Below are 11,448 nucleotides of genomic sequence, written 5' to 3' on the forward strand. Positions count from 1 at the left end.
ATGACAATGTTGGATATGTGGATATATCATATTACGAAATCTATCTACAAACTGAATGTAGGGCAATTCACTCTCTTTCAACATATTTTTTTTGGATTCAGTTCCTGACTTACTTTGGTATGTCTCATATTCAAATCTCTTCCATATAACTAGTGCATGAATATCAAAATTCTCCGTTCGCAACACAAACTTACTCAAAAATACACAATCATTGCATTCACCTTTTATACATTGTATTTTGAACTCATCGAAAACTTCTAATTTATCACATAAAATAGACTTCACAAATTGTGTTGTACTTGTAGGAATGACTAGATTTGGATTAATTGTTGCCATGAACTTCCTATATGATTGCAAGTGTAGATGAAATTCAACATGATTTCAACAACAAGAAGTTTCACGTACCTTTTTTATGCGTACAAAGCAAGGATGAAATCTCTCAAACATCCTTTGGCAAATCTTTACATCTGAAAAATTCTTGCTTGAATGCTTCAAACAATTCACTTTGTGTTGTATCTAAGAAATTTTTTGGATGTGTAATATTTTTACCATCTTCATCTATCATCTGTATAGTATCCCTTCTATTGGAAGAAACACGAGATTGGTTGGTCCAATAATCAATGACCTGTCTTTTTACATCTTCAGAAATTTTATCTTTTCTAGGAACCCTACAGATATTTACCCAATTCTTTTCGATGTTTTCATCCAACATATTTCTCTTCCTAATGTATCTTTGAACAGTTCTTCTAGATACATTTATTAATTGATAAATTGCACAACTTTTTTTTTATGAGTCAATTCCTTACTAGTAATCATAGTCATCAATGCTCTACGTGCAGCACATAAATCAACACCTCGAATTGTGTTCTCAATACAATTCAATGCTTCTTGTAAATTTTCAATTATAGTTTCTTTTACTAATGTATCACTCGAACTTTTCTTATTACCAGCACCCAACAAGTCCAAAACAAGTTTCATTTCCCTTTTCCTAAATAACTTAGCAAATAATTGTGCTCTTCCAACAATAGACTTATATTTAAATTAATCATCCCACAAATTCTTACAATGCAATTTTAATGTGTTTTCAAGTATCATATCTTTAGATGGAATTTAATTGAAAAGACTATCTTCATCCATTTCCATCAAATTTTCCATACCACAAAAAAAAAAATCATCTCATACCTGAGTAGTTGTTTCTTGAACATCATCAAGTTGATCTTGAACAACAACAGATTGTTGTTGACTACATTTTGTATGACCTTTCATCTTATCGCCCCTTTTACGATCATACAACCTTGATCTAGTCCTCTTATTCCCCATTGCAAAAAATATTTAGATCTTCAAAATTTTGTGCTTTGAACCTAAAAACAACACATGCAAATATGCATATCTTCAAAATTTAGTGCTTTGAACTAAAAAGGTTATATATCTAATAACTTTTCATCGGTTCTTAACCAAAAAAATGTAATTAGTGAAATGTATAAATAGTTTTGCATTCTTAAACTTAACATGTGTAAATTTCATCCATTTAGATCATTTGACTTGAAGTCCAATTTTTATAATTTAGAAAATGAAAAAATAAGGCTCAAGAAATTTAGGAGCATTGATAAAAAGTAAGAAATTAAGTATACTTCAATTAGATACATTTGACTATATGTAATGTACATATGAACGTGATTCAATAACATTAATTGCTTGAAATCACTTAGCTAATATATTTAGAGAATTTGAGTCAAGTATTAGGAAATAAAATATAATATAATTCAGCACTCAATAGTGTTGGATATATGGCCAAGAAATGGTTATTGTCGTATCGTAGTGACTAAAGAATATGGTTAATCTAAAAAATCTTTAATTTCTAAAAAAGCATCTAATATTGTAAATTAAGCATGATTGAAAAAATAATTTCAAATAACATACTTGGAAAGGGTAGACGCCTTTCGAAAAAAAATTCAAAATCTTTGCCCCTATACAAAATTAAAAATTATTCGCCTCTTTATAATCTTCCTACTCACCCCAAAATGCCACTTTTTTTGAAAAAAATAAGGATTGTTTGCAAAAATAACTCTTATTATTTTTGCACTTAATTGATTTGGTTTTTTTAGTGGAAAAAATAATTCTTTTTTATATGTGGTTCAAGCGATCAGTCGTACGCGTCGGCCCTCACAGTTTCGGCCGGAACTATTTTTGAATTGTTCCGGCCAAAACCCTTTCGGCGGGAACGTTTCCAGCCAGAACAACTTATGTGGAATGCCAAGTGGCAGCCACATCAACAAAAATGATGATTTTCTCAAACTTGTCACTTCTACAACAAAATTCAATAGGTAAATTAAACTTATTAAAAAAATTAAAAATACCCTTTTTTAGAGATCGAAGTCACGATTCTACTCACAATTTTTTTAATATTTTGATTACATTTAATATATAAAAAAATAAAAAATACTACAACTAGGTATTCTTTTGTTTGATATGAGTCTGCTTTGAAAAACAAAAAAAAATATCAAATCACTTCAAAAAAAATTGAAAAAAATATGGTTCACTAGAAGAGAGAGTCTTCTCCAAAAGGGTAGTTTTATTTTTTGGATTATCATAAATTGAATAGACAAATTGTGGTGGGAGACAAAAACTGTCAAATTCTGGTGTATTCGACTTCCAAATGCTATTACAAAGAAAATATACATCAGATTTTTTTGATTTTTTTTTCATGCACTAGATAAATATGTGATCTATAACTGATATCAAAATGAGAAAAAAAAAAGTTGATTTACATTTACTTTTGAGGTGGGAACCAAACCCCCTGTTTTTCAGCAATAAAAAATGGACTTTAAAGCTAAAAAAACATATAAACTATTGACAAAAAATTTCAAAAAATAGCAGACTTAAACTTAAACAAATTTTACACATTTCATCAGTTTACATCATCTTCAAATTCAAAATACAAATGACACTTTTATGGCGACGAAATTAAACAATTATTGTTGTGTTAGCCTTTTCTTTTGTAAAAGTGTGACACAAGTTTGTACTTTTACCCACACACACACACACACACATATATGTATATGTATGTATGTATATGTATGTATATGTATGTATGTATATGTATATGTATATGTATGTGCATGCATGTATATGTATATGTATGTGTGTATATGTATATGTATAAATCTATATATATGTATATATATACATATACATGTATATATATATATGTATATATATATATATATGTATATATATATGTATGTATGTGTGTATATATATATGTATATATGTATGTATATATATGTATGTATGTATATATGTATGTATGTATGTATGTGTGTGTGTATACATACATATATACATACACATATATGTGTGTGTACATATATATATATATATATATATATATATATATTTCAAATTACTTCATCTATTTCATTTTGAAGACAATTACTCCATCTACATAAACAATGTGTATACAAACAAACATCAAAATACACGCTTAATCATTTAAAAGCATTAAATCAATCTATTTTTAAAATAATGACATCAAATTTAACTCTTCACGTAAAATTACATCCTTCGTATAAAATAATCATTCATTTATGCAAGATGCATTTGATGCAACTACTGTGGTATGTGAGATTCCATCTCCATTACTGAATTCGAAAAGATAAAACAACTCTACCTGAACCAAGTTCTTGCCTTCATCCATGTTCACCTATTCCTACATTCACTTGCACTCGATTGTTCATCAACAATGACAATCCCCAATTTCACAATGAAACAATTAAAATCATTCATTCGCATTTAAATTTCCATTTCCAATTCCAATTTCATTTCAATTTCAATTTCAATTTCTTTTTCTATTTCATCCATATCATCATAAGATATAAATTATTTTCCTAATTTAATATTTGCAATTAAAATATTGATAAAAACGGTTCGTGACACATCCAAACTACAAATGGAACAACCATGGGCATTATTCCAATTGCACATCAAGAAGTGTGCAATGTAGAAGAGCAAAGAAGAGAGGCATTACAAATACATACACACATGCACACATATGCTAGTAGCATTTATGGTGAACATGTAAGACATTAAATTAATTAGGGTTAAGGTTGGGATTAGGGAAAGGGTTAGCAATTAGATATATAATTAGGATTAGTGGTATATTAGGGTTATGGTTAAAATCAGGGATAGGTCAGGGTTAGGATAAAATTAGGGTTAGTGGTAGGGTTATAACTGAGGTTAGAGATATGATTAGGTTTGGGGTTAGGATTAGGCTTGGGGTTAATATTAATGATAGGGTTAGGGTTATAGATAGAATTAGGGTTAGAGTTGGGGATAGATATATAATGAAGGTTAGGAATTAGTGATATGAGGTTTCCACAATTCATAGATATATTATGTTGTTTATGGGTTTGATTGTGTGACTTTTTTTTTGCATCAATGTTTTGATTGGGTTTATAGAATGAAGGTTAGGAATGTTAGTGTTAGGGTAGGGTTAATATTTTGGATCAAGTTAGGGCTAGAGATGCAATTAGTCTAAGGGTTAGGGTTAGGGATAAGGTTAGGATTAGAGATAGAATTAGAGCTAGCGATATGGTTATGGTTAGGGTTACGCATATAATTAGGGTTACAATTAGGATTAGGGTTAGGACTAAGATTAGGGTTAGGGTTGGGATTAGAGATATAATTAGGGTCTAGGTTAGGGTTAGAGATAAAATTAGGGTTAGGGGTATGATGAAGGTTAGATTTAGGATAAGAGTTAATGTTAATATTGGGGATAAGGTTGGGGTTAGATATAGAATTAGGTTATGGCTGTTGTTAAGGGTTGAATTACGGTTAGTGGTAGGGTTATGGTTAGGGTTGGTGTTAGAGATAGAATTAGGGTTCAAGGCATAATAGGGTTAGGGTTGGGATTAGGGTTAACATTAAGAATAGGGTTAGATATAGAATTAGGGTTAGGGTTAGGGTTAGAGATAGACTTAGGGATATTTATAAGGTTATGGTTAGGTTTTAGGCTACAATTAAAGATAGAAATAGGGCTAGATTTAAGGTTCAAATTAGAGATAAATTTAGGGTTACAAATAGAATTAGTGTTACAATTAGGATTAAGGATAGGGTTAGAAATAGAATGAGGTCCCAACTCTAATTAAAATTATTTATCATTAGACCTTGTCCTTAGCCCTAACCCTAATACTAATGCTAACCTTGATTTGTTAGGAAAATGGCTTCTCAACCTTGTAATTTCATAAGCTAACTATTTATAATAAGTTTCCAATTGAGCATGGATTAGTCTAAACATTTTTCCAAACCTACAAATTGACTAAATAAGCATGCTAGTAGATTTTTGTTGCAAGATCGTGTCTAGATTTGAAGATATTAAACTTTTTTATTTATGAAAGTTTCAAAGTCCAATTGAAGGCCTTAGAGGCATTTTTTGGGGGTCCAAAAGTGGTAATAATTGGCATAGTAGCATAAAATTTAATAGAGCACTTCACAAGCATTCTAACAATTCAAACAAGTTATTTTCTAGAACTAAGATAAGCTTGGAAACTTCCATAAAGAATACAGAGAAAAAAAGAAGCAAAGAAGAGAATTTTTTCTAATTTTGAGTCTAAGAAAGAAGATGGTGATGTGTTAATGGTAGCTTTAGCTACTCATGGAGGTAATGATGCATGGTTAATTAAATTAGGTGCATATTTCCATATGACCTCTAATAAAAATATTGTTGAATGGAAGTCTGATTGTAATTTTCATCTAGATTTTTGTGAGCATTGCATTTATGATTAAAAAAATGTGTTGAATTTTTCTCAAGTTCTGATAAATCTTTTGGTGTGTTGGATATTATTCATTCTAATGTGTTTGGTCCTATAAATGTCCATTCCATTGGAAAATACACATATTATGTTTCATTTATTGATGATTATAGAAGAAGGACATGGGTACATTTTCTAGAGAATAAATATAAAGTTTTTGTTAGAACAAAATGTTATTAGGGGTCATACCCTTATAACATTTATATATGATTTTCTAAAATATGGTTGCAAAACCTTATATATTATATGCTTTATAAGCATATCGTATTTGAAATAATTATAGTCTAATAACTATTATATTATTAATTATTTATTAATGGAGATTATTGAGAAGGTGTGACTAGTGAAGTCACCCTTCCTCCTATATTTAAGGAGGTTCTCTCTCATTTGAGAGGTGTGTGAATTTGGAGATTTATAGTGAGGTTTATCACTATGCACAAGAGGTATTATTGGCCATGTGGAAGTATTAGAGGAGTATCCCTAGGTCTAAGTCTATTTTGTTATACTTTATATTTTGTAAGTGTTTTAAAATGATGCTTTATGGGGATTTTTACCCGAAAGGGTTTTCCCCATGTATATCTTGTGTAATGTGTTACTTAGTGGTTGTATGATTCTTAAAGCATTTATTTTATATCTTGTTCATAATGATCAGTATCCTAAGATCTTAATTTCTAACATGATATCAAAGTAGGTTAGGCTATACTAGTTATTTTTACAAGTTACATTAGAAGATATGTAGAACTTGATGAGAAACATTTTTATATATGGAAGACAATAATAAAAGGTTGAAAATAGCTTCACTTTCTAACTCTCTCACCATCTTGATTTTTTTAACATTATTAAAAGTAACATTTTAAGAGAAATGACGACTATTGCTAACAAGAACTTCATTTTTGTCAAAATTGAAAATTATCAATATAGATAACATTTACAAAATTAACGTTTATAAAATTTACAATATTTATGTCAATATTTGAGATTTTTCAATGATTTAAAAATTATGAAATTTTCACTCTAAAAGATATCAAATGTTCAACAATAATATATAGAACACTTTCACAAATCAACTTAATAACAATGAGCTCTTAGTACTAATGATATTGTTTATACTCTCAAGAGTCTCTATGATATAAAAAACATTATAAGATACGAAAACATAACATTGTATCTACTCACAAAACATGACATTGTTTAGACGATCAATGCAATGAGAAATGCAAGTACTAAATAAAAATCATTAGAAAAGGTTACAGAAGTAAAACAAACTAAAATATGTATCTGCTCACAAAACCATCTATTATTTCACTATTTGATATTGTTTGGCATTGCTATTATCCTCTTTTATCATTAGATGGTGATGATTGTTAATTTTTAGACATCTTCAATAATTTTCATCCCAAAATAAGTGGGTTTAGGAAGGGCCAAGTCTCCAATGCTATCACCACCAACACTATAGAAATTCAGTTTAAAATATAAATCAAATAAAATATATTGGTTTTCTGAATATATTGTTATGAATAATGGGACTATTCATTTCTTGTGGAAATAAAAGTATTCTTAAAATACTATTACATGCCTAATCTTGTTTGCCTTACCACATAGACATAATGTGATAATCTCCTATCTATTGTTCCCCTTGTGAGGATTCTCCTATGTGCAATGATCTTTCTAGATTTGTACAAGATGCCTATGGATTTGCAAGTGTAAGTATATTTGAGCTATCATGGCATTGTTCTAGTTCTATAGTTTGCATGCATATTAATCAAAACCTTTCTAAATCCCATTTGTAATGTCTTAATTAATGATGATAAACTTTCAAAACCTCATGAGATCAACTAATTAATGTGTCGTGCCTTGTATATGCTTCTACACATTGGAACATGTCTAACAAGTCTATTGCAACTACAACATCTAAAAAAATTATAGGTAGTGTAGTGTCATAAAATTGCACCTCCTACAATTTTAACCACATTTGAGGTCCTCACCTTGGTGACAACATCCTCCTTCCTAGCCGAGACCTCTTTCTGCATTTTCATCCCTTGACCCCTTCATGTTTGAGCCCTAAGATAGCCTCGGGACCCTATCTGGGCCCCAAGATAGGGCAGGACAGGGGCATGGCACCCTTGTTCCACCCTCTTAGGGTGGCCCCAAGATAGGTCCCCCTGACCCTATCTACACTTTGGGATCCCAAATCTCCCCGATGTCGGCCTTTGGTGAGATGAATCAATCTTCTGACGCATGTATAAAAAGGGATTTGGTCCTCTCATTTTCATATAAGCGAGATAGGGGGATACATGAGCAAAATAAGGACAATAAGCAAAATTCAAGCAAAGGGTCTTCATTATCAAGCATTCAAGAATTCAAGTCTTCTTCATTCATCCATTGGAGAAATATTATTACATTCATTTGCAAGCATGTGTGTGTGTTAGGGTTTTGTCATGTTGCATGCCATTTCATGCAACACTTGTGATTACAACCAAGAAGCAAAGCAATCATCATCAACAAGTTGCAGATCTACAAGGTATACATTTCCATTGTTTACATTTAAGCATTTGCAATTACTTTCTTTCAAGGTTGATTCATCAACCGGGGTTTGACTAAGGAAAACTCCTATCCACAACCATTTTTCCCCCCTTTTATGTGTGTAGGTTGTAGGTGTGCAACTATAGTTGCAAGTTTGGGCTTCATTTGTAGAGATGGAAGAACCCTTTTTGTTTCGCGGATTTTGTGGAGGACCATGTACATTGTCGCCATCGTCCTGACAATTTTTCTCCAAATTTGTAGGGTAGATCCGCATCAATCTAATTATCTCAGATCTGAAGTTACAGTGCGATCCCAAACTAGTAGCTCCTCATTTCACTCAATTTCTCTCTTTGTTCCACATAGTCAACAAGTCAACTTTCCTATTTACAAAAGAGGGCAAAACACACTTCAACCCTTGCAATCCACTTGGAATTCACATACTTGCCTCCCTTAGATTTGGATCTAGTGGATTCAAGCCCCTCTTTTGAATGTAAAGTTCCTCCAAGTGAAAATCATCCTAGTGACTTCCTTTCTCTCTCCTAGGTGGGGAGTCACTATGGTCCAATTTTCCACTTTATAGGTAGTTGTATCATGGAAACAAAAAATCATATAGTTGTAAACATATTTATTTACAAATATTATATTTCTTCTTATGTAGAAATAATAATCCCAATTCATTTTATCTCGCATCTAGACAATAAGAAAACTTCTAGAAAAACAAACTCTTTGTGAACTTGAAATAACTTCATTAAAGTTGTTCATATAGAATAACATCAAGATTCATTGATAAATGAGGCCACTCATAAATAACAATTATAATTTATATAAAATCTCAAAAGTGTCTACAAACATTATTTTTCAATTTTAGTTCACAAATACTACCTTTATCAAAACAAATTGTCCCTTCTTTGTTTCTTTCAAAGAAAGATAGGTAATGGGACAATTTAAATCTTTTTCCATGTTGAATCATATTGCTTCAATAAGAAGGAGAAAAAGCATAGTATATGTGACATGATCCATTGAAACTATCCTACATATACTGATTAAATTCAAATGATTAAAGTTTTGTGATTCATGAAAGATTGGTGTCTCCTTCCAAAGATTACCTTTAATATCTCAATCACAAGTCTTGTCTTGATGTCACCATTTTAAAATAATTTATCTGTTTATGTTGAATTTGAACCTATTTCTAAACCTTAATAAAGCTAACCACTAACCCTAGATCTACAAACTAATTCAACAATTAAGTCAATAGAGAATCTACAAATGTATGAAAACACATAACATAACCAAATTTATACCTTCACATGCAAGAGAGGTTTGTCTCCATTGTTCTCCTATCATCCATGATCTTGCATTGATGGTGTTTCTCTCATATTTGTGTTGGACTAGCACAAGTGCTCAAGGAAGAACAAATGTGGTTGTGATGATGTATGCATGTGATGATATATGCTAGAATGGTTTTGATAGAATGTATGTATAATTACTTGATTATGGATGACAAAATGGAAGGAGAAAACCTCTTTTATAGAAATCTCCGAGAGAATCAAGGGTTTATATTAAGAGGTTAAAGATGAAAGAAACTCAATAGGAATGAAGGGTAGGTAAAGATGAAGGGATGAGATTGAGAGGTGGAAAGGTAAAAGACAAGGTTGAATAGGATTAAGATAAATTAAAATGGAGGACTAAGATTGAGGAGTAGGTAATTTAGGGAGACATGTTATCATGTGGATAAAAAAGAAAAAGATAAATGAATTAATTAAATAAATAAATGTATTTATTTAACTAATAGAAGAAATACCACATAAATTAAATCAATAAATATTTATTTAATTTTGGAAAAAGGGATGAATTAAATAAATTATAAATATTTATTTAATTAATAGAAGATGTTAGAATAAAATAATTAAATAAATAATAAATATTTATTTAATTAAAGGAAAATTTTAGGTGTCTACATTTTGCCCCCCTTTGTGACAATTCAGTTTATCTTTTCGTTTCAAAAAATAAGATTTCAACTGATGCATACCCCAGTCTGGAAGGTGGTACATGCCTCCTTGAGAGATTTGGTGAAAATTTGGAAAAATGTTCGAACAATCTCTCGATGGGAAGAGAGGAATACGCGAGGAAAGAGTGGCAAAAAACGTAGGTTAGAGTGACAAATATAGACCAATTTTAGGTCACTAGGTTTACACAGAACACGACTAGGTTGATCATGCGTGTTTGTTGGTTGAAAATGTGTATTTATCATGTAACTTCTTTTATGCTTGATAAAAGCACATATATATTGCAAAGATGTGTATTTTCTAGATGAAGTTGTGTATTTGATAGAAAAAGCACAACTAATAGTATAGATTGCACGATTGATATACTCAATAGTTGGCTAGCTTATTAGGATTTTGCTAACACGATGATTGATATGATTGTACGTGGATTTAGTGTCAGTGATTTCATGAGATATTTTCATGCACATAGCGGATGTGATTGTTGTTGACTGAGGGTGATCACGATGTCTTCAGTTTAGTTGCTCTATGACACATGACCTTTATGCCTAAGATTAGGGCAAACCTAGGGATGTTGTTTGTGTTGGCTGAGAGATGGAACAACGAGCATAGATCTTTCCATCTCCCATTCAAGAGATGTCAATGACCTTGGAGGACGTTTGAAAGATACTGAAGATAGCAATAGCAGGGGAGTTGTTTGTCTACTAGGAGCATGGGGATGTGCATGTAGGATCGACAAGAGGGGAACCAACCCCACCACCAAGGACAGAAGGGGTAGGAGGGATAGGACCTTCAAGAGCTCAATGGATTTTGAGACCAACTTGTTCAGAGGGAGGGACCACATCATATCCTATTCTATCCCTTATCTATCATTTTTCTTCAATGTTTAGACACCTACAGGATATGATTTTGAGGCTCCTAGTAGCCATTTATGATTTTTGACATCATTGTATCTAAATTTTTTTTTTGTTTATATATGAGATGGCATGATTCCTAGTGGTGATTATATGCATGTGTTCCTATGTGATCCTTTTTATGATCTATGATGCTCTAAATATTTGCATGCATATACATATGATGGTTCTTATGATTATGAGATGATGATTATGATA

Source organism: Cryptomeria japonica, chromosome 3, assembly GCF_030272615.1.
Source record: "Cryptomeria japonica chromosome 3, Sugi_1.0, whole genome shotgun sequence".
Taxonomy (NCBI): Eukaryota; Viridiplantae; Streptophyta; class Pinopsida; order Cupressales; family Cupressaceae; genus Cryptomeria; species Cryptomeria japonica.